This window comes from Echiichthys vipera, assembly GCF_963691815.1.
Source record: "Echiichthys vipera genome assembly, chromosome: 3".
Lineage (NCBI taxonomy): Eukaryota > Metazoa > Chordata > Actinopteri > Perciformes > Trachinidae > Echiichthys > Echiichthys vipera.
In genome coordinates, this window is record NC_139828.1 from 29,530,488 (window position 1) to 29,548,259 (window position 17,772).

The following is a 17,772-nucleotide window of genomic DNA, read 5'->3' on the forward strand; positions in this document are numbered from 1 at the left end:
TCTACACTGAACAGGTGAGCTGGAGGCCCCTGGGCAACGGCTCAGATGACCCGGTTCCAGATACGGGTTAAGACTATATATAAAGATGGACCTCTACTTCCCTCAACTGTGCACAAGTTAAGCAAAATCCCAGATACAGGCACTGCAATCTTGTAAGTTTGGTACCAGTCAATGAATTACAGCTTCAGCTCTTTTTATAAGTCCAAATAACAAATTAAAACCAAACTTACAAGAAAAAACACTTGAACATACATTGGCATGATCAGAACTGTTTGAAAAAAAAAGGGGGGGGGGGGGGTGATTGAGATGATTTGTCTTCACTTTTGGGGAGCTGTCAAGCCGTACATCTTTGTAAGTCACTGCTGTCACTGTCACTCTACCTCCGGTACAGTAGGTGACGCTCCAGCAATGTAGAGCAGAACTGATCACAACAAAAACTCTTCTTGGTTGTAATGTTACACGCCATGGCGAAGTCCTCAGTCGGTTTAAAGGTAAAGCTTGTGTTGTGGCTGTATTTTCACGTTTTGATTCCTGATCTATTCTATTTCCGGGTCAAAAACCGCTGCTGCAGAATGGGGACGGGCAGTTAGAACCTACAGAGCATGTGGAGACACATGACCTGGTGTTTACGTGCATGAATACTCAGGTTACTGAAGGAGTTATCTAGGTCTGTTAACCTGAGTATGAGAACTCCAGAAGTTTGACCGGGGTAAGGTGTTTACATGGTGTTTGAGAAACTGAGTATTGCCTTAACCCGGATATAATCGGATTTCTAAACCGCATGTAAATGCACTGATATTGCAGGTTTAGTTGGTCTAAAGTTATTTTTTAACTCAACATTTGTTTGTTTAAATTAAAATTTGAACCTGCTTCTATAAGATGGCTGAGAAATCCTTCCAGTTTTTCGACTTGACATTGGGGTGACATCACAGGTTTATACATCGCTTTTCTCTGCTTAAATTGATTGATTGATCAAAAATTCATAATTGAAAAAAGTCATAATCAACCTTGGTGCAGTTTGAGCTGCTCTGTGAACAGTTCCACAGACATTTCATTTACAATGGTGGCCAATGGGGAAAATGCTTTTTAGGCCATGGGAGTATCCGGCTGTTCAGTCGTGATGTAACGCCCTTTCAAAATATAATTTCCGGGTCCAAGCCTCGTATTTCTAAAATGCAGCACAGTGCTGTGTTCCCAGCTGTTTGAACAGATCTGAGTTTTTAAAAAACAATGCAATTGTCATTTTACCTCTTTCTTATGGATGAAAAAGACGTCTAACTGACAAAAGAGGTGATCGTTTTTGGCCGTTGCGTCTGTTTTGTTTCAACTGAGCGTTTGGACCCGGAAATCTTATTTTGAAAGGGTGTTACATCAGACTGAACAGCCCGATTGCAATATAGGGCAAATTCTGACTGGGCACCGTTGCTGGAACTTGTTTTAGGTATTTCCGTTCATTACTATAACAATGTATTTAGGCAAGGGTGTAGTTTAAATATAAATAAAACAAACAACATTACATAATTTTGGCGTAACACTTATTATAATGCAGTCTAACCTTTTCTTTTTCTCTAGATCTCACACATAACAACAAAGCTAGCCCGCCTACAGCTATAATCCAAAAATGGCTGCGAACATTCATTCATTATTCGTGATCACGTTGGTATAAAATGAATTTCAGCTCAATATGTGTGCTTATTATTTAGTTGCCGCCAACCTCGCGACCGACTACACCATCCTTCTCCATACTGCGACACCCATTTTGATGTTTATGTGACTGGAGTGTGCTTCCTGCAGCGAGGAGCTCAGGCCTACCTCATTTTCGCCTGGCAGGTCAGCTGCTCTGTGTTTCAGTCTGAAGCCGTTGGCTGCTACTGAACCGTTTGGCTCTTTTCTCTACTAGCGAGCAAACCTACAATCTAGACCCAACTGTCCTTCCAGCTCATTTTTAAGGGGATTTATCAGTGTATGTGCCCGTGTATCCAAAACACATCGGTCATTGGGGATCCCTAGCACCGGTTGGCGGGGTCTGAAGGCCGATATAACGCTTTTTCGAGGTTTAATTAGAGCTAGAAAACAACGGTGGAGGAGGAGGAGATTCCATATTAGGAGCACAGAGGAGAAGGCACCCCCCTTGTGTGATTTGGAGCTTCTGGTGAGTGTTTATCGTCGTTTCACGTTATTATTGCCGTTATAAATGATACCCACGTGTAGCGTGACCACATGCGATTGTCCACGCGAGATACGGGCCGGTTATTGCGCCGTTTTGAACGTTTATTTTGATATTTTCTTTTGGGGTGGGGGATGGGCAGCGTCAGCGCGTGAGTAGGCGCGCGCGCAGCGTGCATGTGTTCGCAGGGCAGTTCTCGTGGTCGGTTTGTGTTTGTGAGCGCGCCCTTCCTTCCTGCAACTACTGCTAGCTTTGAATTAAAACTACTTTACTGCTTTCTGAACTCCACTGTAAACAGATGGATTATAACATATTTCATGCCATTACAGTCAACACCGGAAATTATTTTGTTTTACTTCGCATTCTAACTTTTTAGCTTAACTATTTTGTTTTATTTTAGTTAATGAAGGTTCCCTTTTCAATGATGGAGTCACACTCTTTGGAGTACACTTTTTAAGTTGTTTACTTACTTTAATAACACTGTCTTTGAATGTACCAGGTTTGATTAATACTTAAATTATAAAAAAGGTTAGCGTTGTTAAAAAAACAACAGCACTTATGTAAAGTTATGAATCAGAACGGAAACTGTAGTTTCAGCAATGTTTAGTCCCATAGTTGTGCTTAGCAGTTTGAGTTGTGCTTTGCAGGCCCACAGTTATCACCACAGTTTAATGTTGTGTTGCTGTTTAACCTTGATTGTCTGCAACACACAGTAGGTTCATCAATCTGCCAGTATGTTGTGTATTACTGTATCACCTAGAACTGTATTACCTTTGTGTCAAGCTTATTCAAAGGTTTCTATAGTGCTTTGCAGCTGGTTGTTCCAAAACCATGGGTGGTGTGGGGGAGGGGTGAAATCACACACACACACACACACACACACACACACACACACACACACACACACACACACACACACACACACACACACACACACACACACACACAGGAGGGCTACTTGCCAACCTTGTGAAGCTCAACTCAATGACACAATGTACCAGTCCCAGATAAGCCCTCAGTTTCTGTGTTCGCAAGGAAAAGGCTGGAAACTGATTCTGAGTCAGAATTCACAGACTAATTGGGTTAAAGTACTTTTATGCATTGCCCTGTTGCCCATATGGGTTATTGTCTGTGTTGTTTTATTCTGATCAAATATTGCTGCTAATACTTTAAGTAGGATTTGTAAATAATAAGGTATCAGAAGCTGTCCTGATACAGGTATAGGTACAGGTGCTGAATCCATTATTTAATATATTGGAGAGGCTTTAAGGGCTTTATCACACATAAACCACGGCCACTTACTAAAGGAATTAAGAGGCTGTATGTTTTGTTATTGGTTGTTTGTAGTAGAGCCGGACAATACTGGATTTTTGAATCCCTTGCCAATATGATATTTGGTATTTTTATCAGATAATATATTTGCGTCTTTAATATTTACATAAAACATGATATCTATGGTCAGTGTGACTTGTAGTAGTTATTGTGGTTTGTCAGGCATCATTGACTTTAGTTGGCCCTTATTATTCAGCATGTAGCTGTTTGAACTTGTTAATCCCATATATTTCTTTCCAACTATATGACAAGAAGGTTTAATTAGTTTTTTGGATTAGGATTTACTGCCGAGTTATTTCGTCTCACACGTGCACAACATGTGCTTGTCAGCCACTGTCAGTCTTTGTTGTTTATTCAAGTGCAATTTACACAGAAGACACGAGGTTACAAATCCTTCGGTCTTTGTTTGCGTTTGTGCATCGAGGTTGGCTCGGTGTGTCAAGCAAGGACACCTGCCAGACACACAGATCCCTGTCACCGATGTGATCTGTAGCTCTTCCATGCTAACAAAAGAACCATTTTGATAAGGTGGATGTTCAGATTGTTTGTAGCACCCATTTAGCTTAGTGTATGAGCGGAAAAATTCAGTGTCACTTGGCATTTTAGAATGGTAAAAGAAACGCCCTGCAGAATGGAGGCTAATGTAACTGAAGCTAGTACAGGAGTGTCATGGGACTTTTGTCATTTTTCCACTGCCCCATACAGCTCAACTTGACTCAACTGCAGTAGCTCTTTTTTCGCTTTAGAGCTGTAGATAGTACCTCGTAACCTCATACGGCTAGGTGATATGACGATATTTATTGTTAATGCATTACAAAAATGTCTGTTCTTCTGTATTGTTTCTATCGTGATGTTCAGTAGCCAAACTGCATTCTGGCAATATCTGTGTAATTTGAACAATGCTCTATGTTCTGATCGTCGCATGTTATGTTATTTTGTGCTAAAGTTCTTACTTAAAAGAGAAAATACTCATTACTTTTTATTTGTCAAGCATTCCATTTAACACAGGGGTATACAAATATTTGCTCTACCATACCTTATTGAATTACCAGAAAACATGCTGTATCGGGATATATCATTTTTTGAGATATAAAATGAGCGGTACAAGATTTTGGTACCTAGTACCAATTCGCCCAAGGTTTCAAGCAAGTAAGCTGAGTGGATATGAAAATGTGGAGTTAAAACACTGCACACACCTGATTGGTCAGGAATAAACTTCACTAGCACAATACGGGACATCCTGCATAAACCCGCTGGTGCAATTTTAAAAGAATAAGAAAAGTTTGTGCTCTGTCAGATTACTTGCGTGCATGTGTGTTTCGGGCTCTTTTTATATTAGGGCTGAGTATTCTCCAGAACCTCACCATTTGATTTTGATTCTTTGGGTGACAACTTGATTTTGATTCGATATTGAACGAAACGCTTTGATATTGATTCAGTAATAGATGACAGAAATACACAAATAATTCATCAGAGTGCCTTCTGATAATTGATAAATTATGTGTTCATGCATTCCTAAGCACAGGGACGTGCCACCTGGAGTTTACTAGCTTTCACTTTGACAGGTTTTCCAGTGCATTTTTTTAGTCGGTGGTCCAAAACTTCGGACCTCCCATGGCACTGGAATGCATCATTAGAACAAACTAACTGCAACGGGAATTAAGAGAAAATAGTATGTAGTATTGTTATTGATATTAAAATCACTTCATGATCAGGTTCTGAACAGGAAAGTTGACAACGCACCGGATACACCCTTATGTGACAGTTTAGGGTTAGACACGAAAACCACTTAGTTAAGATTAGAAAAAAGGCCACGACTCGCTTCGGTCGCCGTTGTGTTTGAATAAACATCGTTTGGTCAAGTGGGACCTCCAAACAACGTGAATCACGCTACGCCATTGCCCACATCACCGCCTACTCGACTAGGCCTTCATTACAATGGAAATAATAGATTCCAGGATTTTCTGAATCAATAGTGAATCGGTAAATATTATATTGCAATGCATTGATGAACTGATATTTGTACCCACCCCTACTTTATATTGCATTATGCTATGAGTTGTTTGTAATATTTATCCTCCCCCCAAGTAGTCCCCCCCCCCACCCAAATAGTCTCTTTTTTTGGTAGTTTCCCTCTCTCTTTAGCGCTGTAGCGGCTCCTAGACTGGAGGAGAAAACCAAAAAAATGTCAAAACCAAACCGTATGCTCTGTAGTCTTTCAGAATCCATCAGAGAATGATAGAAGTAAACTAGACTGCTTCACCTGGCTACAGCGACGCACCGGACATTCACAATTATTGTTTTATCATCGACATCCTCATACACACGGAATATGCATTAACAGTCAACAGATATCAGCAATGTGTTCCTGCAGAACATGATGTTTCCAGAAATGATAACTCTGTTATGTAAGCAACATTTTTCTGCTACTTTTGGATTTCCTTTCATGCCACCAAATAGTAAGTAGTATAATGAAGTGATTGCTGTTGTTTTCAGGTTTTAAAGGAAAACTATAGAGTATCAGTAAGCTTTGAATGAGGGACCGATTTATCTGCGCATATTTGTGTCTTTGGCTGCAATAAGCCTATTGGCAAATAAGATGATATTCACTGTTTGATGCTCATCTCCTGTGTTGCATCAATTTTGTCCTTTTTTTTGTATCGTGTCCTTCAAAGACAGTGTATTCAAGAACTGAGTGACTTTAAAACAGTTCAGTTGTTTTTTTACGTTTAAGATTTCTTTGTCTCTCTGTCACAAAACGGGAATAAAATAAGTCAAACAAAATTAAACATTAAAAAAACGGTATCTGCTATCAGCCAAATTGCTATTTTAAACGGTGTTATCTTAGCATCCCTACTTTGAATGGCTGTAATTTACAATTTCCTGAATTGACGCACGGTAAAAGAGATGAAGGGAAATCTGATGGCCCTGCTCGTACCATTCACACATTGGCCCACTTTCCCTGACTGTACTGCAAGCAAGGTTTCTGTTAATAACCATACTGTACGACACCAGAAGTTGTGTGTGTATGTGTGTCTGTGTCTGTGTGTTTGCAGCCTCACTTGGTGATTTAGACCGAGAGGGAAGCTAGAGGGGATGTAGACATTTAAATCTTCTATAGTGCAGCTAAGCTGTAACCAGAAAGGTCTTTGAAATCTAATATGAACACTGATGGTATATACTGCTCATTTGTCCTCACCGTCGCTTTCCCACAGCAAATGTTGAGCACAGGACACAAGGATATGTTTAGTTCCAGAGCAGGCAGCTGAGTCATGTTATCTACACAGGACACATTGATTAGTTGGCCTTATTAAATCTCAGAGGACGAGTGTTGGAGTAGTACAGTTATGTAACCAGTTCTCGTCAGTGTTGTGAATTAAAAAGGGAAAGACAAAATGGAAAAAGAAGTGCAGTGAGTGAAAATGTCTGCCTTAGATAATGGCCTGATGTGAGAGGGAGACACGCACGTTCGTTAGGGCTGCAGCTAAAAAGTATTTTTTATTTCAGTGATTAACCCGACAATAAATCGATTAGTGTGGTGTATAAAATGTCAGAAAAAGATGTAGATCGTTGTTTCCCAGAGCCCAAGATGATGTCCTCAAATGTTTTGATCCAAATGCAGATATATCCAGTTTACTGTCCTAGAGGAGGAAGGAAACCAGAAAATATTCACATTTAAGAAGCTGGAATAAGAGAATTTTGACTTTATTTACTTAAAAAAACTGCTCAACCCAATTAATCTATCAGTTGACAACCTATCAATTAATATTTGCCGCTTTAACATATATGGGACAGCCCAGAGGTCATAGTTTGTGTGCACAATTATTTAATTAATAATTAATTTAATTATAATGATGCTGGCAATTTGAATTATTGACTTTATTAACCCGAGTGATGAGTAATGTCCGCTGGTGTGCGTGCATCAGAAAGTGTGTGAGTGTGCGACCATGTAGAGACAGAAATGATAGGCCATCGTGTGAATAAGATAAATATAGGGGTGTGCCAATTGCAATTTTGCTTGGCTGATCCTGATTGCATATTTTTTAGTCTAACCTGCCCATACCGATTTTTGCCGATTCTGATTTTTTTCCCCCTTACAACTATAATTGGAACTTTTCTTTCATTTATTGAACTAAAACTATAAAACAAAGTGGTATAAATATTGGTAGAACTTACTTTTTAATAGGTAACATGTGAGGTAGTCTAAAATTAATAACAGATTAACAACGCAGAACTGCAGCAGGTAATGGGACCTAAAGAACATATGATCTGTACTACATTTCTAAAAAAGTGCAACGGCTAAAAGCAGCAACTGACGGACTAGAAGGCACCTTTAAGTTGTTGTTGTTGTCAGAAGCTAAATGACGTCACTTAATTAACGGTAGATTTTTTTTTTTTTTTTACCAAGAGCACCAGCTGTGTCACTTGACGGGCAGCTCCTTTTCTTATCTACCTCTTTCTGTTTATCGTTGTCATGGAATCCACTTGTCCCAGGTCAAAGGGTGCACCTGAATTCACCATGAAGTCTCGTCAGAGCACTACCATTGTTTGTTTACATAACTCACAGAGAAGGCAAACATCTTTTCACACTGGTGACTTTAGAGAAGCAGGAGGATTTCAAAGTTCTGTTGTTTCTCCGTCACCTCTGACTGCGGCAGTGGCCATGGTGTGTGGAAAAGCGTAGCTCAAGGCTAATGCTAAGCTAACGGTATGCTCAAGTGTGTCCGCAGCTTATTTCTTCCTTGCAAGTTGTTGAGTTGGTGTGAGAATAGTTTTGACCAGCATTGATGGCAGCAACAAACGTCAGAGAAATGAGAACATTTATCTTGCTTGAACCCAGTAAATGGAGGTTTGGTGGAGCACTAATACACCAAAAAAGAAATTGGATGTTTCTTCCAAGTTTTCAACCAGGTCAAAAAAGAGGAGAGTTGAAGAGAAACTGCCAGTTCTCTTCTTGTGGTCTTGCAGATTTCCCCATATCACTTCTTGCCTGTTTTGTTGAATAACCATGGTTTGGAGAGCAGACAGACTTGTCAGGGATTCCTCGTGAAATGTCTTGTGTGACCCCCAGTCACACTGAAAGATACCTCATTATCAGACAGTTGTGTAATGTCATCAGTACAGCAATCTTATAACTTTGAAAGTCGAATGGTGTGTACTCATGGAAGCATATAGTGCTAAATGGACACATGGTTTTGTCTATTAACGGTCATATACTTGGGCTGCACAAACCCTTGCTGCTGTGGGCAGTCAACAATGTCTTTGCCACGCAGACCTTTATAGTTACGCAGATGCTGGAAGTGTAAATTAGGCTGTAGAGCAGGGGTCTCCAACCTGTTATCCACTGAGAGCTAATTTGACAAAATGAAAGTGGCTGACAGCTAATCATGCTTTATATTAGTCTCATTTATTCACAGAGCCTCTTTTGTGTGAAACTGAAACTGTTGTCCTGAACTCACATCGTAAAGTCAGCAGCATGTGCAGGTTTTTCTGTTTGCTTGACATATTAATGTCAAAGAAAACTAACCGGTGCTATCACACTTTTATTTGTTTTTTTCTGTCCACATTTCACATTCATCATCTGTAGTTCACATGCATTCAGTGAGATGACTGGAGTCTCCTAGAGGTGCATGTTCAGTAGATCCACTAAGGGCGCACTCACACTGTCCATCCTAACCGTGCCCCGTGCTTTAGGGTACTTGTCCCCCTGCGGGCCAGGCCCGTTTGTACTCACACTAACTGGGCCTCGGTGAATGCTACTTGCTGCCTATACGTCACCCCGCCGTAACACGTCACACGCATTGATTGACGTCATCGAGATGTGTCGCTTTGTTTACAAATCTTTCCATAGACCTCTGAGTTTTTGTGCGTCTTGTCGACTGTTTTTGAATATTTTCATCCAACCAAATCTGCAGTAAACACTCCACCTCCGCATCACACCAACGTGAACCTTTCACCGCCATTGTTTTAAATGTCCGCGCCTGGTCCGTCCATCTTTTTTTCTATGTCTGAACAGGCGCACTTAAAATGACGTCAGAACCGCCATAGACCTCGTGCACATACTCGTGCTCGTACATGTGCAAACGTGCTTTATTAAAGCCCACCTCTCCGGAATGGGCCGTGGCCGGCAAGCTCTCTGTTCTCTAATTTTGATCACGTTTTTTTTTTTTTTTTTTCACAAGACAAAGGTTTTTGTTGAAGTGCCTTGGTTATTTAAAAAAAAAACATGCTAGTACAGCAGTGGTATAGATGCAACTGATGTTTTATCAAATTCTGAACATTAAAAAAAACTGTGGATTTTTCACTCACCCTGGAAAGACTGGACATTTAGAGACTATTTTTCCATTAATGTAAATGCCTGGGAGCAGATTAAAACAACCAAATGTCCTTGGTGGTGGTTGAAGAATATTTTAGTCTATATTTTTAATACCATTCCCACGTTTAGTGTACGGTGGTAGTAGCAAATATTCAAACGAGAACTTTGAAGGCCGAAGTGGAGAAGGGTTCCATGTGAACAGCAGTTGAAAAATGTAATAGTATTTTAACACCATACTCCTAGCCTAGGTGCGTATTTTGTTTGAAACACAACTGTATGACACTTAGAAGCATGTTTTACCAGACACATCCATTTCATTTTGGCTCCCATGTTGGAACGTCCTTACTGTGATCTTTTTGGCATCAAATCTATATTTTTTTTAGAGCTGTGAGGGGGTTTAATGTCAGTCGTAGGCCTACTGGTAAATTATATGACCGTTTGTGAGCGAGTGCAAGAAAAACTCCTGGAAAATAAATTCTTAGAAAGAGTGGGAACCCTGATATAAAGTTGTTATAAAAAATGCAGAAATAAAAGGCTGTGTGTTGGATGAAATGCTCGTAGAATTGCCGTAGAATTTCTCAGTCCTTGTGTTCTGTGTATTTGTCCCACGGAAATGTAGAGCACCTCTATGATTTGTGACGATGCAAGTGCTTAAACAGCTTTTGAAGGAGTAAATAAAGCCAGAGGCTCACACACACTGCACACACACTCTCACACACACACACACACACACACACACACCATTGACAGCCGTCACATGGTTTGTGTGGCAACCCCAGGGGTCAAGTTCAACATTGTGAAGAATGTCTGTGCTCGGTGGCCCTCCCCCTCTTTACCCACACGGCTTTGAAGTTCACAGGCCCCGCAGCCCCTCTCCCCCTGCACAGAGACTGAGGGGGGATTATTTGTACTCCAGCTTCCGTCCCAACCTCTGGAAAATCACTGTTTGGTTGCCATATAAATTAGAGATGCTTGGTTATCTGATATGATAAATCTTATTACTGGAAATACTCTTATAAATACGTAGTTCAGGCAAGGGGAGAGCGTGCAGGGAGAGGACATGTTGTTGATCACACTGTGCCGATGGTCACAAACAGCAGAGTCTTTTTCTGTTGATTTAGTTTGTCTGGTGATTTTTTTTTTTTTTACTACTGAAGGAAGTTTCAGAATCACATCGTCTTTCCAGTTAGACATTCTGCCGCCTTTGTGGGAATCGCTCTTGTTTTTAACTGTCGGTGGTTTGATTTCCTCCATTGTTGGCTGACGCATGACGCATGCCCAATTTCATATCCGTACATTACATACGGGCTCACTTAGAGATTGAATGGTCTTTGTACTAAGAAGCTGGGAGGTTCAACTCTATTTACTGACTGATTTGGACATTTACGTTGTGTGTGATGGCATGGCCGTAGACCTGTTTATCTTCATTTAGGGTACATCCACACGATCGAAAACAACCTTTTTTCTTCTCTTTTGTGTTTAAAATGTTTTCCGTCCACATGGATTCTGCTCAAGAAATATCTGCGTCCACTCGAGACCAGTGAAACCGGCTAAAATGTTGTAGTACACATGCCAGGCCTGGGTGTGGAGCTGTAACTGCCACAGAAATACACCAACAACGGAGAAGAAGAAGAATGGAGACGCTGTTGTGTAGAATCATAAGAGGCGTTTGTGCTGTTTTGGACTCTGATGCACGAATCACTCTGTAGTTAGTGTCCTCTACGAGCAGAGGGTGCTGCTGTGAGCCCATTCATTGTACCTAAGCTACTTTTTGCGACCAATTTAGCTCCTTATTCAGAGCATCAGGGAAAAGGGAGAAATTGCTGGTCGGCCTAATTCATTCCCATGCATGTTGCTCAGAGTACAGTTCAGTAAACAGTCTGTGGGTCCGTGTCTCTCTCCTCTCATGCTGCAGCACAACATCGTTAACAAAGTATGCAGGGTGCGTTCTCAAATATTCCCACTCTGGGACCAGGTTGCAGAATAGACTGTTTTCAGGATCCGATAACACCGGCTGCGTGTGGCTGGTCGGCCTAACCGATACTAAAAATGTGCGGTTACAGGAAAACGCGTGCTTGTGTGGACAGGCCCTCAATGGCCTGCAACAATAGTACGTTACAGTTAAAGCACACAGACCGCTACACTCACCAGACGGCTCAGTTATACCGCGCCTCCGACTTGTCATGCTTTTCTGCCAAATCTAAATAGTAATTTACTTCAAATGGTGCACTCAAGTTTCACTGATTGCACCACAAGCATTACACTTGATAGACAGAAATGCTCACTTTGCTCATTGGCTGATGCAAACACCCAAGTACAGCTATTGTCCCTGCTGCCAGAAAAGAAAAGCTAAAGGAACAGTGGACATTCAGCAGCTTCCGCCAACACAGTAACGCTGCGACCGCACTGTGGGTGCAGATTTAGTCCTGTAGAGTGAACTGTTGAACTGCCTGTGGACTGCTGACTCTGGCTGTTTGGTTTGTTGCAATGCTGGTTTTGTCGAACACGTTTGACTGTGTCACCGTGGGTGTGACTGATATCTGAGAATGATACTGATCTTATCAGGTAGGAGTGTAGTAGCCTTCTAATTTACATTTCACTTTGAGACATACCTGTACTATTAACAAATGCAATCAAAAACATTGTCATGAGGCTCAACTGTTGCTCAGAATATGTTGTAGGGATGAAGATCTGTAACTGAATTTTTTTTAAATGCAAGCTTTGTCAATGTTGACATCAGAAGCACTGGATCTTGTAGGCGCCCTGGGCAGTGTGTGTTCACATTAGTTATTCTGCCTGTGCAGTGGAAGATTGTCCACTGATACTGAAGATATGACAACTGGCCTGCTGTTATCTGTACACCCCTGCTACCTCTGCGCCTGCTGAATGTTTTTTTTTCTTTTCCTTATCCAGTGCTTTCTCTACCTTCCAGACTAACTTTAATTGATCAAATTGCAAAGCACATCAAGCTTTCCAATCTAGCATGCACGGTGCAAAGATAGTTGACAGTAATAATTGTGGCAGATGTACCACTCAACATTTTCAGTAATTAATCTTTGATTTCACACAGAACTAAACAAAAGCAGGTGTGTTGTTTCCCCTTTGGCCCTTAATTTTGTTGACTGTCACTAGCAGATTATATCAACTGTAATTAGCTAACTATAAACAGTCTTTAGGGTCTAAATAGCACTTGAGAGCCATATAGCATGCATAATAATGTCCTAAAATACTTTTTGGTCCTATATTGTTGCAGGATAGACAGTCCTAATACTAGGGTTTAACATTATTAGGGCTGTCCCGAATAATATTTTTGAGGTTTTGGATATTCAGCAGCGAATATTCGGATATTGAGGTAGAAGCAGCAGCAGCCCTGCAACACAAGTCGTTAAATTTAAGGCTTCTATCTATCTATCTATCTATCTATCTATCTATCTATCTATCTATCTATCTATCTATCTATCTATCTATCTATCTATCTATCTATCTATCTATCTATCTATCTATCTATCTATCTATCTATCTATCTATCTATCTATCTATCTATCTATCTATCTATCTATCTATCTATCTATCTATCTATCTATCTATCTATCTATCTATCTCAAAGTTGAAAACCAAGTACCTACCCAATGAACGAATCAAATTTTCGGGTCCTGCCCTGAACATTATGCAGTGTTTCCCCTACAATTATAATAAGCCCCCCCCCCCCCGTCCCCCATTAAAATTCAAGTTAATTTTATTTAATTGCATTTTATGAATAGTGGCAGATCACAACAGGAGTCATTTAACCATGTCCCTTTAGTAAACAAACTTAATACCCTCATGTTATTGATGCACGATGGAATGTAAATTCTGTCGCTGCGTGTTTCCAATTCTCAGAAAACTCAGACAGAGTTGGAGATTCACTTGTTCAAAGATCGTTCTTAAATTATTTGGGAAGAGGCTCCACTCCTAACAGGAAAAATGAAACTGAAACTTATCAGAGGTCCTTTATTATTTAGTTTGAGAAGAGGATTCACTCCTACAAAAAACTATTCTTTCTTTAGTCTGTTGGGCTTAAAAACAAAAAGTGATTTTTTTTGATGATTTAACTTTGGACTGTTTCTGTTGGGGAACATTATTTGGACCCTTTGGACAATTATTTAAAATACATTTTTCTGATGCTGACCGAGCTCATTGTGTGATGCTGATTTAAACTGAGTTTGCATTGTGGCGCTGGTGATTGCTGTATAATTGTGATCCTTCTGTCCTTTTAATAAGTGGGTTCATGAATGATGTGTTAACGCTGATTCATTCATCCATTGACCTTTATTAGGAACCTAATCTAATCAAGAAATTGTCTGATTAAACACCAGCTGGTACGCCAAGAAAACAACATTAAGGCAGCCCGCCACAGTGCATTGGAAACATATGAAAACCATAATTCCTTTAAGTTCATGTGACATGAGCTCGTTAGGAGTACCGCGTCCTGAGGATGTTGTCTTCCATAGTTGAGCATTATAGGAATTTCCATTTAAATTCAACACAAATTTCACCCGCTAACAAGCTCTCCGAGACTTGATTTAGTATTTTACTAGACAGGCCTTCTCCCCTCTGATGAGGTGCTGCCTGTGTACTTGATGAGAGGGAGAGAGAGTAAGCCGAGGTGTATTTAACTCCAGCTAAATGTCATGGGATCTTTGCAGCGCTCTAGCAGGGGCTCAGGGCTGCTTCAGATGTTGATGTGTTTATCTGTAATGCAGGGTTAAATCTGAAGGACCTATGCTGCGGTTCAGCTCGCCTTGTGGCTGTGGACTGGCCCGTATGAAAAGTATCATGGATTTGTGGTGTTACCATGTACTTGGTGATATGACCCATGTTTATGATGTTGTATTGTTGTTAAGTGAAAGACATGTGGTCCATAAGCTCCCCATATATTAGAGGTGTGACCAGAGATTGTCCCACAAGATTTCGTAATATTAAAATGTGAGGATACGGTTGGAGCATGCGCCCCACATATAGAGGCTAAAGTCCTCAACTAAAGTCCTCAACACACCGCCTGGGTTTGATCCACACCTTTGGTCCTTTGCTGCATGTCAACCCCAAGTTATAGTCACAGTGTCAGCACCTGATGGACCCGAAGCCTCTGTATGTGACGAGCAGAGAGACAAGTCGGCCTCAGCCGTCTGTCTGCAGCTCCTGAGCTGAGAGACAGCTGCTGGATAACCTGCCTTCACCAGCTGACTGACAGACATTTACTAAACCAAAAGAGGTTTCATTTCGGCTCCATGGGAACAAATCAACAGGGTTTAGCTGATCCATCGACTTTATTTCTCTGCCCAGAGCAGTGACTGAGGCAGCCAGCAGCAGGCAACACACACATACTGAGCTGATCATTCAGTATAGTAGGGCTGAAGGATTTTATCGATTCTGCGATATAAATCGATATTTTGCTGATCGATTTTCTGGCCGCAAGTATCGATACATGTAGTCCCATTCAAATCCCTCTGGCGCTCTGCTCGCTTCCAATTTCCTTCCCTGTTGGCTTTGCTGGAAGAGCTATTAGGTCCACCGGCCGCTAGTGATGCTGTAGAGCATTTCTAGCTGTCTGTTCAGCATAGTGTTGCACGGTAAAGCGGTACTAGAAAGGTACCGTCCTTCCCGGCTGTCAAAAACGATACTTTTTTTTGCGGTTTATTAATATTGGTACTGTATGAACTTTGTGCGACAGCACGTGTCTGTGTGCATTCTCTGCTTCATCACTGCCTGCAGCCAGAGTGGGCGTGGTTTCATGGTGACATGTCACTCACAGAGCGAGACAGACCTGGCTGACAGCGGCTCGAGTGTTCCTGCCGACCGTTTTAGGCTTGTTGAAAAAAAACAAACACACGCAGCGAAATAAGGAAGTTTTTTGCCTACGTGCCGACAGTAAGGGCAAGCCCACGGACATCACAACGCCCATCTGACCAACGTCCAATTTGGAGAAACATGGAGCTGGCAGACATGTGGTCTTGTTCAAAGAGTTCAGAGAGCTGCAGGTTAGAGATAGATAACAACATAAATATGTCCCAGATGTAATGTTAACTCAAGCGTGTGTTTATTTTGTGACATGTACATTTTTTCACTATCAGAGTTGATCGAGGCAGGATGGGGTAACGCTGTCCGATGTGGTTTTTACACATCTCTGTATGCAAACGGTTCACACTGGAGACATCAACTCAACCGTAACATGCGCTGGTGTTTACAAGTCTGCTGATCAACAACACAACAACGCCAAGAACCATGGCCAAAGAATTGTCCAGATAATAACAAACATGTTCTAGTTTTCTCATATGTCCATGTTCTGCGACAAATCTTTTTATTTTTTAAACAGCTGCATAATCATTTCATTGTTGTTATAACAAGTTAAGTACCTATAAAGCTCAGCAGCTTTAAAAAAAATATATGTTTTTATTTTGACTTTTGAGGTTTAAGTGTTTTAATTAATAAAAATAAATAAATCATTTTAAGTTCCATATTCTGTCATCTAATATTTTATTTCATTACTTTTGATGATATTTCAGTTTTACGCCGTGGTATTGTTCCAGTCTATCCAAATATCCAACTTCAAACTAACTTCACCTCGGTCTGCTGCTGCAGTTCCATTACCGTGTCATATTGTTTGGCTTTAATAACTTCAGGCACAGCCGAAACCAAAGAATCAGAGAATGCAACGTCTGACAGACAGCAGCACGACCAACAACGTTTCTGACAAACAGAATGAGCAGCCAATGCAAAATACATGACTATAGTACAATGAAAAATATCAAATATCAAGTAAAAAAAACAAATACACACCAAAATTCACCATAATACAGAATATATCATGCAGAATATCTACATTCAGTTTCAGGTGTGTCTGTAATTAGTTACAGGTAAAGGGAGCAGCAATCTTTGATTATTTACACTAAATTATAAAGTGTCATTAGTTGGGACTTTGTGTAGTTATACAGTATGGTTGCATTTCAACTCTGTTTTATTATTTATTTAAACCATAAGAGACTTGATTAGGACTTGCTGCTTCCCTCAGAGACTTGTGACTTGACTTGGACTTGCCAAAAGTGACTTGTGACCATCTCTGCTGTCCAGTCAGAGCCATATGTTGTGTAATTGATTCTTCCAGTTTTTATTAATTCAATCCCAGTCAATGGAACACTCACAAGATGTCACCAAAATCACACTGTCCCTTTTTAAATCTTTCAGAAAATGATGCAAGTGTATCGAATCGTATCAAATCGAATTGCATTGTTGGATGACTATCGTGATATATATCGTACTGTAAGCTGGATATCTGGTATCGTTGGGGTGGTGGGGGCGGTGTCGTTTTGGACGCCTCGCAGTGGCCCGGGGGAGGGTATAGGCTAAACTGCGGCTACCACCAGCACTATGCAAAGACACTTGCAGCACCACCACTGCTCTCTGCTGAAATCAAAATAATATTGGAAGTTAAAAATAGTGTTAAAATCTCATCTTGTTCTCGTGAAGTCAATATCATGTGTCGTCTTGTCTCGTCACGCCTTTACCATATATACAAGGAAGCTGTGATTTGATGTCTTTTAGAAGTTGAGGCTCGCTTGTGATTGTGGTCGTTATTTCCGACAGTGTAATGGGAGAGAAGAGAGGGGCAGCCCAAACACATGTTTAAAATTCAAAGTGAGAGGGTACAGAGGAATAGAAGAACATGAATGACAGAGAAAATTATTATGAGCTGTATTTTGCTGTCATGGTTTCTATTTGTTGCCAGCCCTGCTGTGTCTCTTTAACTTTAACAAAGTGAACAACCAGACGTGTCTGTATTTTCACTCTACAATTAAATGTTAATTAAATGTGGCATAAAATATAACAGTAAAATTATTATTACAAAACATAAGCTATTTAACATTCCTGAAATACCACAAAGAAGATATAATGTGAAACGAGCTTTGTGAACACTGAACAT

At 40.6% G+C, this 17,772-nt stretch overlaps 1 protein-coding gene across 1 annotated transcript in view; it reads left to right on the plus strand.

The window, feature by feature from the left end:
* The first annotated feature begins 1,890 nt into the window (after nucleotides 1–1,890).
* The window catches only part of tbl1xr1a (TBL1X/Y related 1a), a 48,292-nt gene continuing 32,410 nt past the window's right edge, over nucleotides 1,891–17,772 (plus strand). The window contains exon 1 of the mRNA XM_083940641.1: nucleotides 1,891–2,152. The gene's annotated coding sequence lies outside the window, so the exon portion shown is untranslated. The remainder of the gene's footprint in view (nucleotides 2,153–17,772) is intronic.